The sequence below is a fragment of the Dipodomys spectabilis genome, unplaced genomic scaffold (genome assembly GCF_019054845.1).
Source record: "Dipodomys spectabilis isolate Male_0828 unplaced genomic scaffold, ASM1905484v1 ptg000115l, whole genome shotgun sequence".
In the NCBI taxonomy this organism is placed as follows: Eukaryota; Metazoa; Chordata; class Mammalia; order Rodentia; family Heteromyidae; genus Dipodomys; species Dipodomys spectabilis.
Genome location: NW_024870792.1, coordinates 16831984 through 16850639, shown reverse-complemented (window position 1 = coordinate 16850639; position 18656 = coordinate 16831984).

Sequence of the window (18656 nt, the reverse complement as noted above, 5' to 3'; positions counted from 1 at the left end):
TCTTTAGGTCTTTCGCCCACTTACTTATTGGGCAGTTGTTTCTTTGAGGATTTGTTGTTGGGTGGTTTAATTTTTTGAGTTCCAAGTATATTTTAGATATGAGACCCTTGTCCGTTGTATGGCTAGTAAAGATCTTCTCCCAGTCCGTGGGCTTTCTATTGATCTTGCTAGCTATGTCATTTGCCCTGCAGAAGCTCTGCAACCTTATACAATCCCATTTGTCCAACCTTTCTTAGGAAGGGGTCTCAGGCATTCTTGCACAGGAGCCTGCTGACACCAACCTTTGCCAAATCTGATGTTAGTAGGTCCATGAATTGCATTTCCTAATCTTGAACTCACTTTGAAGATCAAGCTTCTCGAATGTAATTTCTCCTATATCTATTAGCTTTTTTTTTTTTTTTTAACTTTGCCAGTCCTTCCTTAGATCTAAAAATAATGTTGTAGAGTGGTGGCTGTCAGACAGCTCAATTGTTAGCACAGGACCCAGACACTGTATCTTCTGGGAAGGATCCAGCAGAACACGCCCGCTTCCCTGACACTTTGGCCAGTCTCCAAGAGTGTCCTGCTTCAGAGGTCCTCTGGCATCAGCATGCTTGGCCATGGGAGCAATAGTTTCATCTGATTGTATCATGTGATTCCTGCCCTGATGAGCTGCTTCTTTTTCTGCCAGATATTTGGAAAGTATTCCAGACTGCATAGCATTCCTGGCCCCCTACCACACAAGCTGCATATTTGGAAAATATCATCAGTCACAAATAGGGTTGCCTGATAAAATGTAGGCTTCCTAGTTCAATTTTATTTTCAAATAAACATGGGTATACTTATACCAAAAATTATTTATTGTTTGGGTAAAATTCAAATTCAACTCATCATCCTGTATTTTCTGTGCTAAATTTGGCAACTCCAGTCACAGAGCTCTTCCCGAAATAATCCTCAGTTGTGCTTTCTGCCACCACCTCCTCCTTTCCTCCCAACTCCAAAATCCTTACCCACAAAATAGGTTCATTAAAATATTAAGATAGTCTAGGAGGGGTATTATTAGATCTATAGGTCACAGTGGAGATTCTCTTTGAGGGCCTCAAATTTAGCACAGAAAATACTGTGCTTTAATCCTTATCATCTGACTTTAATCCTTATCATCAGGAATTTTTTCTATCAGATCTGTAAATTTGTTACATAAGCACTAATGACATTTCAGAGATGGTTGAGAACAGGTGAATTTTTGAAATGTTGGATTTTAGCAGGCATGTATAGGAGTAGAGATGGAGATGGGGGTGTTCAGGGTAGCTTCAAGGAACACATTCAGGAAAAAAAACTACTGAGGGGAAAATAAAACTTAACCTTATATTGCCTGGCTAGGATCCTAGCCGTATTTCTCTCTTGCTTTCTCCTTTCATTTTCTTCAATCTTTAGATGGAGGATACGAGCTGGGTAGGTTCTGAAATACAGAAATCAGTAGACATTGTGAAAATAGGAAACAACTTTCATCTGGGGACAAAATAGCCTTGGAGAAACAAAACCAAGAAAAACTTTTAAATGAGGTGCTTGACATTTGAGAGACAAAAAGCCCAAAGTTGGCCAAGGATGCTTGCCTATTGCAGGATTCAAAACCTCTGAGTGACAAAACTTCTGAAAAAGGAAGTGAGGGTAGCAGGAGGCACCCAGCTGATCTGTTTGCACCCATCCCCACAAGTCAATACTTCTCTATTCTCAGCCTTCCTGCAGTCACACACCCTAGAGACAATGGTGCACTCTCCTTGAATGCTTTCCTTGTGAATACACCAGACCACAGCCTCACTTCTTTGGGTCAGCTTTCCCAAAGGCTGTGGCCCAATATACCAGAGTTTGGTCAATCTTGTGTCAGGATAATGTGGCTGCTCCCATGTGACATCTAAGACCATGCCCAGGAAACAATCATTCAGAGAAGCTGGCCTGGTAAAACTATGTTTGTGGTCCCCAACTACTACTTTTGAGTTATACATACAGCTTGGGGGCCCCACTAAAAGAGCCTGTTTAAATCCCACCTATCTAGAAAGGCAGAAGAGTTTTGGACTCCCAACAAGCTGGATGGGCCACTTGTTGCCACTTATGTCAGACTTTCCTGGTTTGAACACTAACAGTCCTTCTACCCTAGAACTCTCTCTTCTTCCCAGTTCCAGCAAGCTAGGATAGTTGGTTACTCTAAAATTAAGACATTTAGATTTGGTAATTGCATATCAGTTTCCTAATTTGTAAAATGCTAGGATTAGCTAATATAGCTTCTAAAGTTACCACCACATCTGAGAATTGGTAATTCAGCCTCATGTTCCTGTAGCCCAACTCCCAAAGAAATTCTACTTGAGCGAAGGCCTGATCCTTCACCCAGTTGTGTAAGTTATCCATCACTGTGTTAACAGGAGAGTCTATAAGGTTTACAGCCAAATTTTATCGATGGCTCAATGAGGAAGGCGTGTGGCTACAGCCAGAGGGCTCTTACAGTGGTGATTTCTGCTGGACCGGGGCTGAGGCTCTGTGTAATCCTGAGAGGAAGCTAATTTTAATATGGTAGGTTATAGGGCAGCTGGCCCAAAACATCTGGTTTGATGTGCTGCCACAGGGTAGGACGGGGCCATGGGCAGGGCAATGTTGTCAGACTTGAGCCAACTTTCACTTTAGGAATTGAATAAAAGTTAGCAATTAAAACCAGAGACTGCAGAGAAAGGAAGTAGCCTGCTAACAGCACTACTCATTTTTTAATGCATTTGCTGCAAATCTAGGTGTGCCATCTAAAAGACATGCAGCTATCATTCTGGGTAAGGTGAGAGTTCAAAATCTGTAATTAATGCCTACTAAATCTGTGCTACTGGATAAATAGTAGGTTCAATCATACGAATATGCTGTTTGACTTTCTTTTTCTTTCCTAGCAAAAGTAGCAACTCTACATGATTCAGTATCATAGCCTGTTGCTTTTTTTTTTTTTCATTTCCGTATGTGTGAAATATACCAACTTTTTGAGGGCATGTGAGAACTCAATGAAAAAAGACATATGTAAGGTAGTGAGAGCAGCTTCTGATTCAGAGTCCATGCTCAGCCCTGGCAGCTTTATGGTCACTACCTTGCCTACTGATGATTCCATCTGAGAAACATGGAAAGCCCAAGATCTTTCTAGAAGGGTCATGGACAAACCAAGACACTCTAGCTCAACTATGGAACTTTATTCCAATTTTAGGGTGAGAAAAGCACAAGTAATTTGGAGAAGTACAGGCTTGCTCTTCCTAGTATAATCAGTCACCAAGCAAAAGCACAAGTTGGGCTTTTGCTCCAACAGTGAACCACATCTGCAGCCTATTTATTTACTTATTTTTGTGCCAGTACTGGCACTTGAATTCGGGGCCTCATGCTCTCACTTGCTCATAGCTGGTCCTCTACCATTGAGTCATGCCTCCAATCTCTCATCGGCAGCCTTTGTCTCTTTCTAGCAACCATGGTTCATGACGATCTTATTCAGTTTTATTAACACAAACCAGAGTCCACAATGTTTCACTCCATTTCTTCTCTCACCCAACAGGAAGCAATAAAAGAAAGAAGCACAAAAGATTTGTTATATATTGTCATCATAATTAAAATTTATTAACAAGCAAATTTGCTTGGGCTTTTTACAGCTCAAGGATTCTAGGAAATAGTTTTCTTACATTTAATGAGGAAGTACATATTTAGGTGTCTTTATATGTCTCTTTAAGTTCTCGTTTGGTAATAAAGCAATCCATTCATGAAAAACCAGGAAGCCCTATAACCCACAGTTAAATAATGACTGGGCAACTGTTTGACCTCCTATCCCTCCCTCCCCACACTCCCACCCCTCCAACCCCTCAAACCACTGTGAAGATCCCACAGATATGTCAGAAATCTCAAACAGGAAAAAACTTTGAGGGCTGGGAAGGTGGCTCAGTGGTAGAGCACTTGCCTTGCATGTCTGAGGCCCTGGGTTCAATTCCTCAGCACCACATAAGCAAAAAGAAAAAAGCCGGAAGTGGCGCTGTGGCTCAAGTGGTAGAGCGCTAGCCTTGAGCTGAAGAGCTGAGGGACAGTGCCCAGGCCCAGAGTTCAGGCCCCACAACCGGACCCCAAAAAAAAAAAGAAAAAGAAAAAAAACTTTGAATCTAGCTTGGTTTGAACTTGGTCTCAAATAGGACTCATTCAAATGAGAGAAAGTTCAGTTCTGAACATACAAAAGGTGTTTACAACAGAATCCTTGGTTGTCCTTAATAATGGCTTTTATTTTTGAATTAATTCCTTCCTGAGGAAAAAGGCAAGGCTCTTGAACTGCTGAGTATGGCGAGGTACAGTATTTTTTTAAACATATTTTTATTGTGAAAATACTGTACAGAGGGGTTACAATTGCATGGGTAAGATAATGAGCACATTTCTTATCAAGCATTGTAACCTCCTGCTTTGTTTCTTCCCCTTCCCATCCCTTCATATCCTCCCCCCCTTCCCCCCCCACCAAAGTTGTAAAGTTCGTTTTTTTTTTGTTTTGTTTTGTTTTTTTGTCGGCCGTGGGGCTTGAACTCTGGGCCTGGGTGCTATCCCTCAGCTCTTCAGCTCAAGGCAAGCGCTCTACCACTTGAGCTACAGCGCCACTTCCGGTTTTCTGGTGGTTTATTGGAGATAGGAGTCTCACAGTCTCTCCTGCCCGGGCTGGCTTTGAACCGCAATCCTCAGATCTCAGCCTCTTGAGTAGCTAGGATTACAGGCGTGAGCCACCAGCGCCCGGCTAAAGTTCGTTTTTTTTGACATAATGACTTGTACATCTCATTGTTGCAATGGGTCCTCCTGTATCCCTGTTTTAACAATTTGTTTTTTCCCTTCCCCTCCACATATACCAACATCATATATAGTGAAAACAGGGGTTGTGAGGTACAGTATTTTTGCTTGGTTTGGCTCTCTTACATAGATAAAAAGCTTGGTTGGGCACTTGGTATTTTGTGGCCAATAATTACTATAATTGTTATTGTGTATTACTGAAATTTCATTTTTCGGTTAAAAGCCAATTGTAATTTTTTAAAACAAGTATCTTTTGCTTTAATGGGATTTAGAATGATCTTAAAGTCCATTTTACAAATAGCTTATAGTACATATTTAAGCTTTTGAAGTCAGATTGTTTTTGACCTTGTTTTGTCTTTGGCTATCAGTCAAACCAACTTTCCTCAGCTTTTACAAGCAGTGTGCTCTCTCTTCTGATGCTTTTGTAATGCTTCCTCTTCCCTACACCAGTGTGGATGTACTGGACACGGGGAAATGCTCCCATCTCGAATCTATGATGATCATAATTGAAGCAGGGGGAGTGATAAACAAAAGAGCCAAAGAAATATGTCATCTTTTCATGTTTAGAAGACCAGTCACAGGGCTGGGATGTAGCTCAATGGCAAAGCACTTGCCTAGAAAGTGCAATGTCCTATGTTTGATCCCCAGTAACAAAGAAGAAAAGACACCCCTACCCCCCCCCCCCCAAATAAAAGGAAGATCAGTAACCTATGGATAGTCTTTCATTGCTGTAGTTCTTTTCAAAAGATCAGGTCCCCAATCCTTAACTAAAAACCTTGTCACCAGGAATGTAGGATCAAGCCATAGATGGTAGAGCCATAGAGGATCAGGTGGACCAGGATGGTACATTTAAAGACCCATTGGGTGGGAGAGTCCTAACTTGCTAGTCTCCAAATGAAGAACTCTCATTAATGCCTCTTTTCCTCATTGTTAGCTTCAGAACAATGACACAATCACCTCACAAGGAATCGATGAAGTTAAATATGATATACTTGTGACTGAGAAATGCTTTTTCTTTTCATGGTATTCCCCTATCTCTTCTTCCCTGCCTTCATGCCCTGGAAAATAGGCCTCTTATTGCATTGTTTCAATGTAGGGAAATACTGTGATAGAATAAAACAAAATAAATTCCTTCAAAACAAGAACAACTTGGCTCTGCATGGTGGGGAACACCTAAATCCTACATATTCAGGGATTAGAGATAATGATCATGGTTTGAGGCAAAAAGTACTCAAGATCCTATCTTAACAAACAAGCTTGAAATCACTGCCTCTCTGAAGTCATAAATAAGATTTTGATATGAGGCTGGCCTGGGCAAGAAGTACAAGAGATCCTATCTGAAAAATAATTAAAACATAAAAGGGCTAGTGGCATGGCTCAAGTGACACATCACTTATCTATTAAGAGTAAGGCCCTGAATTCAAACCTCAGTAGCACCAAAACAACAATAACAACAATGCAGCTTTTCTGAGTTGTTTTATGTCATAAAACATACAACAAGGATTTGTAGTAAATCTAAAGTGTTTGGAAAAAAAGGGTATGAGGAAATGATATTTCCATAGAAACCTAGAAAGATTTCCTTAAGTTGATGGGAGAAAAGAAGAATGAAAAGGAAGAGGAATAGATAGGATTAGACCTCACTTTTACTATCTCAGTCCACCCCAGAAGGCAAAAAGCCTAGGGAGAAGAATGGCTGTGTATTAGGTCTGTAGAATTTCCCAGGATCTGCAATGTCTCAATGTAGCAGGAAGCTGGTGAATGTGACTGGACCATATAGTATAGGAAGAAGGCATAGAGTTATTAGTAAAGGTAGGCTCAGCTCTTGATATCTTGGTTAGTGACTCCTAAGAGAGAGGACTCCATCAAGGAACAAATAGATATATTAATACCTGCCCACCCATTCTACCTCATCCTATTCCAAACTTAGACACATACTTAAAGGCAGAGAAATAGTGAAATGATAGATGTCATTGACAACATCTTCCAACAAAGAATAGGAGCTTGAAACATAACTGGGTGATTTACAGAGACGCAAAGATATCTTACTTACACACTTAAATTCGTACACAGGGAGCTGTGTGTCTATTCTGAGCCTCTGAGGAAGATAGTATGATGGAATGGAGAGACCACTAAATAAATGCTGTCACTTACAAGGTGACTTTAGATAAGGGATGCAACTACACTGCGCTGAGTCTCAAGATGCTCAACTATAAAATGTTTGACAAAACTTGCCCTGACAAGTTATAGTCCTGTGGTAAGGCATGGAATGCTGCTAGTGTATGTCACAGAAGATATCTGGAGGCAATAAGGTAACTTACAGAGTACCAAGTGGGAAGCAAATTCCAAAGGTAAGTACTAGATAATAATTTCAACCTCTATGAATTTGTAGCAAAGACTGATTAAGCACTTGACAATTGAATGTTGTCTTCCTGGCATTTCTCAGCTTCCTTGTGGTTAGGATGGGGCTATGGGATTGGGTTCTGAATAATGAGAAGTAGTGATGATGCTTTCTGACATAGCCACAAATCCCTCAGTGTGGACATTATATACACACAAATATACAAATACACATACATATCAATTTATATTCCTACCTAACAATATGTATTAGAGTTATTTGCATATATATACCTATACATATGCATATATCTATCTATATTATATATTGTACACATATATCTATATACATGCCTATATATACCTACAGGTATATACCTATTTTATACATATATACATATACCTATATATATATAGATAGCTCTATATCCCTCTATATAAATATATATACAAAATATAGATATAGATACATAGGTACTTAGATATATCTATATATATATGTACGTATAGATATATATATACGCACGTATATATATATATATGTACAATACTACGACCTTTATATTTAAAATTATAATGTTAATTTTATTATATTAATCATATCATATCAATTATACTACATTTACTATTAATTATTATAATTATACATATAATGTATATGTATATATACCTAATATACATATATGTCATATATATACACACTTAGAAATGTGTGTATATATGTGTTTGTGTAGATGCTCTATCACTTGAGCCAGTCCTTTATTGATTTTACTTGTTTTTTATTTTTTTTCAGATAAGGGCTCCTATTATTCCGTAGGTTCCACCTTGGCGCACAGTCTTCCTACCTATGTTCTCCTGTATAGCTAAGATAACAGTCTGTGCTTTCATGCCCAACTTAATGATTAAGATAGGGACTTGCTAATGTTTTGTTTTGATTGATCTCAAAGCATAATCCTCCTGCTCTCTGCCTCTCTAGTAGCTGAAGTGGCAATAGTGGCAACTGTGACAACAGCTGAGGATAAATGTTGAAGATAATAGCATTTTACATCCTGAACCCCTCAGTTATAACATGGAGGAGTCACCTAGGAAAGTTACACTAAGTTACCATACATGAGATAAATTTTCATTACATTGTTAGTAATACTTTAGGACACATATGTTGATTCATCCTATGCTGAATAACACTATACTGTAAGAGTCTAGTAAATGGTGAAAATAGAATTTATTATTATAATAGAATATATGTACTTTTTATGTATGTCCACATGTACATATAAAGTCCCAAAGTTTGAAAAAGTGGATCAATTGACACAAAAGTTTACTTTATGCTGTTCTTGGGAAAAGATGTCATAGGCATCACGATGACATTCAGGTCCATGTCTGGCTTGCTCAGTGGCACCACATTCATTCAGAAAGCTGTGGGAAAATTCTCACCTGGAGCTGGAAAACACACCGGCCTCTGAACTATCTCACCTCAGCTGCTGAGGTTTTGTTCTTGATGCATCAGAATCTGATGCATCAGAGTCTCTTATGTCCCAAAGTCTCAAACTCTCCAGACACTCAGCATACTTGTAAGGAGAACCCAGGGGATGCTGTGGATCCAGATAATGAAGATCTGTACTGCAGGGAGTATAGCTGTTACAAAACATCTCAAAGCAGTAAGTTTTGCCTGTTTGCTTATTGCTATGTGCATTCCCCACATGGGTCCAACATGCATAATTGCTGCTTAATATCTGCTCAGGCCAGCAGAGCAGTTTGGTACAACTGATCACTTAGTCCTGCAGGCTTCCCAACTGCAGGCAGCAGGGCAGTAGTGCTTTCCCTAAACATTGTCTTTGTCCAGGCAAAGAAGCTCAGTTATCTTCAGGGCTTTAGGCTTCAAATTATCTCTACTATTAAGACTAGTCACCACTGGACAGGCTTTATTTCAATGCTTTCAGGTCAGGGAGAAGAATCCCTAAGGATTGCTGAGCACTTCATTCCTCCATTAGTAAATGGAGAAATGGAACTACTCTCCTTTGGACCAGTTAGCTCAGGTTGATCTATGCAGAGAATCCTGCCCAGGGGATATGCAGACTTGGGCCATTGGTCAATAAGTTGAATAAAGATCCATAAACACAGTAGGAAATCTGACAATACAGCTAAACAAAATCTCAAAGCTCCCATCCTACCAAAAGTTGGTAAGGATGTTAAATCATCTTCAGAGAAAGAGAACTGACCTTCAGAAATGGAAGGCATTAGTATAATTTCTATTGGTATTATCATAATTCTAATGAGAATTGGTAACCTGAAGAATCAAGATACTTCAACTGGCTTTTTTGTTGTTGTTGTTTTGTTTTGTTTTTGTGTTTTAATGGTTGTGGGGCCTGAACTCTGGGCCTGGTTGCTGTCCCTCAGCTCAGCTAGCTCAAGGCTAGCCTACTACCACTTGAGCCACATCGCCACTTCTGGCTTTTTCTGCTTATGTGATGCTGAGGAATCGAACCCAGGGCCTTATTCAAGCAAGGCAAGGCTACTTTAACTGTTTTTAATCATTGGTTGTATTTATTTATTTATTTAGTCAGTTGTGGGGCTTGAACTCAGGGCCTGGGTGCTGTCCCTGAATCTCTTTGTGTTCCTGGCTAGCACTCTTACACTTCAGCCACAGTGCTACTTCCAGTTTTTGAGTGGTTAATTGGAGATAAGAATCTCACAGGGAGCTGGGAAGGTGGCTCAGTGGCAGAGTGCTTGCTTTGCATGCATGAGGCCCTGGGTTCCATTCCTCAGCACCACATAAGCAGAAAAAGCTGGAAGTGGTGCTGTAGCTCAAGTGGTAGAGTGCTAGCCTTGAGCTGAAGAGCTGAGGGACAGCGCCCAGGCCCAGAGTTCAGGCCCCACAACTGGCAAAAAAAAAAAAAAAGAATCTCACAGGGAGTTTTCTGCCTGGGCTGGGTTCAAACCTCAATCCTCACGTCTCAGCCTCCTGAGTAGCTATGGTTACAGGCATGAGCCACCAGCACCCAGCTAATCATTGCTTTTTAATAGAAGCTTTTTTTTTTTTTTTTGTCAGTTGTGGGGCCTGAACTCTGGGCCTGGGCACTGTCCTCAGCTCTTCAGCTCCAGGCTAGTGCTCTACCACTTGTGTTACAGTGCCCCTTCTGGCTTTTTCTGCTAACGTGGTCCTGAGGAATTGAACCTAGGACCTCATGCATGCAAGGCAAGCACTCTACCAGTGAGCCACCTTCCCAGTCCCTCTAATAGAAGCATTTTTAAAATCATGAAACTGTTATGTGCTTATTGTAGTACACTTACAAAGTACAGAAAGGTATATAAATGTCTTGATAACGCTTAGCTTTCTGTCTTGTAATACAGTTAGTAATGTACATGTCCATCTTCCTTTATATGTTCTTCATGGAGTGTCAGCAGTGTTGCTCAAGTGGTAGACTGCCTGCCTAGCAAGCACAAGGCTCCAAGTTTAAATCTAAGTAGCTAAAGAAAATATGATCTGTCCCCTAAAAAAAAATATATATATATATATATACACACCAAAAAAAAATGTTCTTGCTGGGCATCGGTGGCTCACAGCTGTAACCCCAGCTACTCAAGAGGCTGAAATCTGAGGATTGTGGTTTGAAACCAGCTTAGACAGGAAAGTCTGTGAGACCTTATTGCCAATTTATCACCAAAAAGCCAGAAATGGAGTAGGTTCAACTAGTAGAGTACTAGCTCAGAGACAAAGCCCAGGCCCTAAGGACCAACACCATACAAACAGACACACACACACACACACACACACACACACACACACACACACTATCTATCTACCTATCTATACATGTATATATATATATGTGTGTGTGTATATATATATATACATATATATATATATGTTCTTGAGGGAAGAAATTGCATTTCTTTGTTTTCATATAACTCATAACAATCATCACAAATATTAAATGAGAATAAAAGTCATTCAATGGGTTTAGGATAGTTGCATTCAGTCCTTTTGTGGGCCAGCGCTTCCAAGGTTGAAAAAACAAAAGGAGAATTATATCATATACCACAGTGTGGGTATATATCTTATATACAGTGTGGATTAAAAAAAACACTAGGCCCCTGCTTTCACTATATTTGATGTCGGTATAATTTGTGGAGGAGATGGGGAAAAACAAGTCATTTAAGGATACAGGTGGACCCGTTGCAACAATGAGAAGTACAAGTTGTCATGTCGAAAACGAACTTTACAACTTTGGTGGCGGGGGGGGGGGGGGGGGGGGCAGCGGGGAGGATTGGGTGGGGGGGCGGGGAGAGGCTGGGAAAGGATGTGAAGGGTAAACAAAGGAGGAGGCTGCAATGCTTGATAGGAAATGTACTCATTATCTTGCCCATGTAACGGTAACCCCTCTGTATAGTATGTTCACAATAAAAAAAAAAAAAAAACACTAGGAAAAAACCTGCAATGAAGACGACCTATAAGCAAGTGCAAGAAATATAAAAATATGGGCTCTGTTCTGGTTACCCTCACTCTTGAACACCGCTGAGGTTTGATACTGAAGGTTAATAGTTGTTCTGGGTCACCCAACATCTAGTCTGTTTGGAACTGTCATAGTTTCAGCATTCAAAATCCCATACCTTGCTTTCAGGTAAACCTGGATAGTTGCTCATCCTGCAGAAAAGTTAGACACACCACATTTGGTTGATATAGTGCCTCTATAGAAGTAAAATATAATACTTTTGCTCATTTTGATGACCCCAAAAAAGTTATGTGGTCACAGAGAATTCCAACAGGTGAGGAAGGGGCATATTTTGAGGATGTATTTGATCATTGTTGCTAATGACTAGTACATATGCTTTTGCCTTCCTTCCTCCATCTAGGTTTATAGTTTCCCTCAGGTAGCAGTCCACTCCAACACACATTCCTAAGACAGTTATTGTCAAGGGACTGTTGATTATCCTCCTCTACTCCAAGAACAACTTATGTAGTAAACTGGGCAGTGGGTTTCAAAGACAAAATCAGATTCTCCCTTAATGAATATATATATATATATATATATATATTCATTTGATTAGTGGATTCATTTATTAGACCAATGTAGAAAAACCCTCTATTAATGATGGACATGTTCTATGTATTATGACATGATCTTCAGTACAAAACTGAGGTAATATTACATTTTTCCTATGCCATTTGTAAATCTCATTTCCCCTATTAAGTTATTCTGTGAGCAATTTGTTATTTTCTCTCTTGAATCTTCTCAAAACTTACTGAAGACCAAATTTATGGGCTTAAAGTATGTAACATTACTGAGATAGTTAATTGTTATTATCAACTTGATTGGACTTGAAAAGTATCTAGGACATAAGTAAAGCATATCTCTGGGAGCATCTGGGAGGGTGTTATGAAGACTGATGTAATAAATGTTTTCATTCACTGATGGATTCAAACTTTGAATAAAGTCAGGCACTGGTGGCTCAAACCTGTAATCCCAGCTATTCAGGAGGCTGAAATTGGAAGATCACAGTTCCAGGTTAGGCAAGAAAGTCCACAAGACTGTTATCTCTAATTAACCACCAGAAGACTGGTAGTAGAGCTGTGGCTCAAAGCGGTAGCACTAGCCTTAAGCAAAAGAGGTCAGGGATAACACCCAGATCTTGAGTTTAAATCCCACAACTGACAAATTTTTTTTGAATAGACTATTAGGAGGAAGGTGGAGTTTGACTGGAGAAAGTAGATCAACATAGGTATGTCTTCAGGAGCTATAGCTTTTGGTGGAGTTTTTTGAACCTAGCTCTTCAGATCTCAGACTCCTGAATAGTTAGGATTACAGGCATGAGCCAGTGGTGACCTAGTAATAGTTAATTTTGATTGTCAACGTGATTGGATTTGAAAAATGTCTAGGATGTCAGTAAAGCACATTGGAACATAAATGTGGGTGTTTTTATGAGAGCATTTCCAGAGATCATTGAACACTGTGGTCTATTGGGAAACAGTGGGACTGTGGAAAGTGGAGCCTGGTTGGAGAAAGGGTTGCTGGGAGCACTTCTTTGGGGGGAATATATCCTGTCCTTTTCCCTTCCCATGATTGTTCTACTGTTTCTGTCTATTAGGATGTAAGCTGTTCTACCATCTCTTCCCCATCATAATGAATTAAAACCTCTAAAACCATGATAAATATTTTCTCTTTTAAGTTGCTTATATCAGGAATTCTATTTCAACAAATGCAAAACTAACTAATTACTAAAATGCTCAAACTAATAGGCCTATACCTGCTATGCCCAAGAGCACTGCCTATAAATGCCAAATCAGGTGCTGGATTTTGGGAAGGGGTAAGACTTAAAATTCAGAAGTTTTGACCTCCCATGAGTCTTCTTAAAAGGTACAAAATAATAGGTATGTAGGATAAAAAAGTCTAGACATCAAACGTAAAGTCTGAGAACTATGGTTAATAAAATTATATTAGGGATTTATGCTAAGTAAGTAGATTTTATCTGTTCTTATCATATGGGAAAAAACTGTGTGAGGACAGATATGATCATTTGCTTCATTGGCATACCATTTTATGATCTGCACATATCCAAGAACTTGTTATAACTCCGAAGTATGCACAATAAAATGTATTTTAAGCTGGGTGTGGTGGTTCATAACTATAATCACAGCATTCAGGAAGTAAATGCAGGAGGATGATAAGTACTAGGTCAGCCTGAACTCCAATAGTGAGAACCTGTCTCCAAAATCCAAGGGCTAGGGCTCCATGGAACAGTGCTTGCCTAGTAGGCATAAAGCCTTTGGTTTGATTCACAAAACTAAACACAGAACTGTACTTAGGAAAAAAATAATATATGAAAAGTGTCTGTTATTTAAAATGTATATGTATGAAATGGATTGATGCCAGTTTGCTTCCCCAATGATTCCCACTGCTACAGTTCTTTTCATCAGAGACAATCACTCAAGGTTCTTGTATACAGCTACAGGGGTGTTAGCTGTACATAACAACTGTACATAACAACTGCTGTACATCCCAACTCTTTTTAGAAAGTTTTCATGATAGCATGCTATATATAGTATTTTTCAATCTTTTGTTTTTGTGGTGACTGAGAAAGAAACCCAGGCTCTAGGCAAGTGGTCTAGCTCTGAGCCACACCCTCAGCCTTAAAAAAAAAAAAGTCAAGAAAAGGAAGGAGAATTAGTCACATTCATCAGTACTTACTAGCATATCCTCACTAGTCTCCTCAATCTCTCTTCAAAGATAAGACCATGTGTGAGAAGGGAAAATCACATCCCCAGAAAAGAAGCCAGAGAGCGGGGACAGTGCAGTAATGACCTTCCACCAAGATCTACCATATCAACACTCCCACACTGAGGACCTCACTTCCAACACATAAATCCTTGGGGAAGAAAACACATACAAATCATAGCAGAGACATCAAATAAGATTTTGACCACTGCCGGGCGCTGGTGGCTCACTCCTGTAATCCTAGCTACTCAGGAGGCTGAGATCTGAGGATTGCGGTTCAAAGCCAGCCCGGGCAGGAGAGACCGGGAGACTCCTATCTCCAATAAACCACCAGAAAACTGGAAGTGGCGCTATAGCTCAAGTGGTAGAGCACTCGCCTTGAGCTGAAGAGCTGAGGGACAGTGCCTAGGCCCAGAGTTCAAGCCCCACGGCCAACAAAAAAAAAAAAAAAAGATTTTGACCACTGTTCTTGCTTTCCTCATTCCTGATTCACAGAGGCAGTCTAGCTAGATCCTACATGGATACAACATACTAATTTTTCTGCACTTGTCCTCAGGCTGTCTGAATGAACTGGTTATGTTGCAATATTATTGCCTCTAATCATAATATGTGCCTCTTGGAGCCTGAGCAATCTGACATCAAATTGAATTAAATTTTGGTTCAATTTGGTAGCAAGAGATTTAGTTCAATATGGAAGGAATATAGTTTAATGTAGGAGGCAACTAGGCTCATGGTTTGAAATTTAAACAAATCTCAGCTGGGCATAGTGATACATGTCTGTGATCCCAGTTACTGGGGAAAAATTCAAGTTTGAGGCCATTCTTAAGAATGTAGCTAGACCCTGTCATCTAAAAAATTAAAAATTAAATAAGGCTAGTGATATAGCTCAGTGGTAGAGTGATTGCCTAGTACGTGTGAGACCCTGGGTGCAATCCCTAGTAACACACATATCTTTGCCTGATGGCTTTACTTCTTTAAGCATTTATTTTGAATTTCTGAAACATCAGAGGAGGCTAACACATTTTCCTGCTTTCTTTTTTTTCAGAAGAGTATAAAAGTAGATCACACTTCCTTTGATCAGTTTCATTTGCCAGAGGTAAGATGTAGAAAAAAACGGTTCGAATCTAGGTCTGCCTGACTCTTCATGTTCTTGCTTGCTCCATCCCAGCTCTTTCTCCTCATTCCACTAAAATTGCTCTTTGAATGCTCATCAATGGCTGTTTAGTTGCCAGTCTAATGCCGGTCTCTCTCATTCTTTGTTCTGGTGGCTCTGCAGTGTTTGAAACTGATGACTTCTTTCTCTTTGAAGTTATCTCTCATATTTGCTGCTCTGAGCTTCTCCTGGGAAGTTTCTCCTCTGAGTTCACTTCCTTCTCTCTGTCCCCAGAGTGATCTTTTCTTGGCTCTGTTCTCTCTTGGTCATCTCATTCATTCTCTACTTTGCCATCTATTGGAATAATCTTGAAGGACATCTGAAAGTCTTTCCAGCTCTGAGATTTTTCTCTCAATAGTCACAACTGTCTCCTGGTTATCACTGCCAATTGTTTCTCTACTTAAATCAAATATGTCAATAAGTGAGTTAAGGTTTCCCCCAACGCACCTGCTACGTCTTGTATCTTCTTACTGACCCAAGCCAGAGATTTCTCACTTTATGTCATCTTCTACCTACCACCTATGTCAGTTCAGCTGATTCGAACCACCCAATGTTTCAAACATTTTCTCTATCTCAGTTCTCAAAACACATCAGATGTTGTTACTCTCACTGCACAAAGGGGTTTGGTTAGAAGTCAGTAACTGGCAGCTATGGCAATCCTATCTATCTTGCTTCCTTCTGATGAGTGTAAGACATGTTGCCACCACATTCTGAAAGGATGCTTGTGATCAAAAACCTTTAGTGGCATCTTCCTGCTTAAGGTATAAAATATACAAGGTCTATTGCCTGACATATGCCTCACACATAACCCTAACCTAGCTTTACAACTAAAATTTTCACCTTCATCTCCTTTAATGTAACTTACAGCAGTTAAACCGAATTATTTCTGTAGCAAAAACTGCCCACTTTCACACCACCTTTCCTAGCACCAATGTTCTCCTTTCCTCTAACTCTGCATTCCCAAATTCCACTTATTCTTCAAAGCTCAGCATCAGGGTCACTTTTCTAAAGCCATGAATGACAGCTCTGTCCTGCCCCACTAACTAAAAGTCACCTCTCAAGTCTCTGAGTTCTCATAGTTCTTTATCTAAACCTCTCTTGGAGACCAAATACATCATTGATCTATTAAAGTTACTTGCATAAGCACAACTGACATCCTTTGCTAAATTCTCCTCTCTGTCTCTCTCTGTCTCTCTGTCTGTCTCTGTCTCTCTGTCTCTGTCTGTCTCTGTCTCAATCTGTTTCTCTGTCTGTCTCTCCATCTGTCTGTCTGTCTCTCTCTCTCTGTGGTTTGCTGGGGAATGAACCCAGGTCCTAATCTATGTTGAGCAAAAATGAGCTTCACCCCACTCTCCTTTGTTAAAATTGTAATGTATTTTCTTGTTTAAGCCTCCAAATGATTTTATGAAATATATCATTATTCCCATTTTCCAAGTCAGGGAACTGAGCATGGGGAGGTCAAGTGACTTACCCAAATGGACTCAGATGAATAGAGCTCTGCCTCCAGAGTACATACTTCTGGCCTCTATGTCAAGAATACTATTCTGCCTTAGTATATTGGAAGTTCTTGGATGTCAAAACTGTGTGCTACATCTTGGCCCCTCTCCAAATCACTAATGTCATTCTTTACACTTCACAAAAAGATCTGGAAAGAGGCCAAAAGGTTTCTTGGCTAAATGTTCTTTACTTTGGAAAAAAAAAAAAAAGAGTAAATGGCATTTGGTGCAAATACTACTGTTGTTCCATTTTTCCTTCGCTTTTCCTTTATCTTTCCCCTTTCCTGCCCTCAGCCTGTGAGGAATTCTTAGGGGTAGCAGAAGCTTCCTGAGCAGCACTCAAGCAGCAGTCCTCTGTAGCTGGCAAATGTTCTACAGTTTGCAATCTTAGCTCATTCCAGAGAATGGCCCTTTAAACAAACACAGGGGAACAGGACCTTGTACTCCATATAGGACTGAGCCGACTTGTAGTTGTGGAAATGTTCTGCTATGCATTGATCATACTTCTGTTATCTTTCAAAAGGAAAGGATATTCTGTTCATTGAGTGGTAAATTGAGTTAAATACAAAGCCAACTTGTATTAAATCCTGCCGACAGACCCTGAAAAATACTTTCTAATTTGTTTTTGACTTTTTGTCTTTCTTCTCCTTTTTAAGACACAATTTTAGGTTGGGTTGGTATAATTATGTTTACAAATACATAAAGTTGTAAAATTGGTTTTAAGATACAGTCAAAAAAATATATATGGCAGGGGGAGGATGGGAAGGGATGGGAAGGGGAAACAAAGGAGGAGGCTACAATGCTTGATAAGAAATGTACTCATTATCTTGCCCATGTAATTGTAACCCCTCTGCACAGTATTTTCACAATAAAAAAGAGAGAGAGAGACAGAGACAGAGAGAGAGAAAAATAGAGACAGAGACAGAGAGACAGAGAGAGACAGAGAGATGATGTTATATATTTAAAAACAAAGATTAATTTGAGAGTCAAAATATATACTCTTTAGGGTATTACTGGAAAAGGAATTATGATAAGACATAGCTGTAGAACTTTTAATTTTACTTTTAGTGTTGGCTACTAGAGCAGCTTTCCTGTATTGAATAACATAAATAGGCAGAATTTCTGGCTACACCAATATTAAATATTATTTACAAATTGATAGTGCTATCATTGTCAATGACATAAAATATAAAATAATAACATGATTTATTTCATGTTTCATAATCATTTGTTAGTTATTTCCACTGAGACTTAAGGAATAATTGAGAAGCTAGAAGGAAAGCTTGGGCCACAGAGACACTGAGTTGTTTCTACTCAGTGCCTATGTGTGCTCAGCACTTTGGAGGACGCAAGGGAAGTGACGTTAGGACATTGAGGAGCAATTTACCTAGTTGGGAAAAGAGCTCAATACTAAGAACTGCCAACTAATACAACAAAATAAGAAACAGACTGTCAGCAAAGTATATGGTGCTCATTTCACATATGCTTTGTGCTTTTTATATTGAATTACAAAAAAGTCATACACCTAAGCTGCCCAGATTTGGGACTCATGCTTGTTAACTTAGCTATTCAGCAGGCTAAGATCTGAGGAACAGAGTTCAAAGCCAGCCCAGGCAGAAAAGTCCACAAGGCATTTATCTCAAACTAAATACA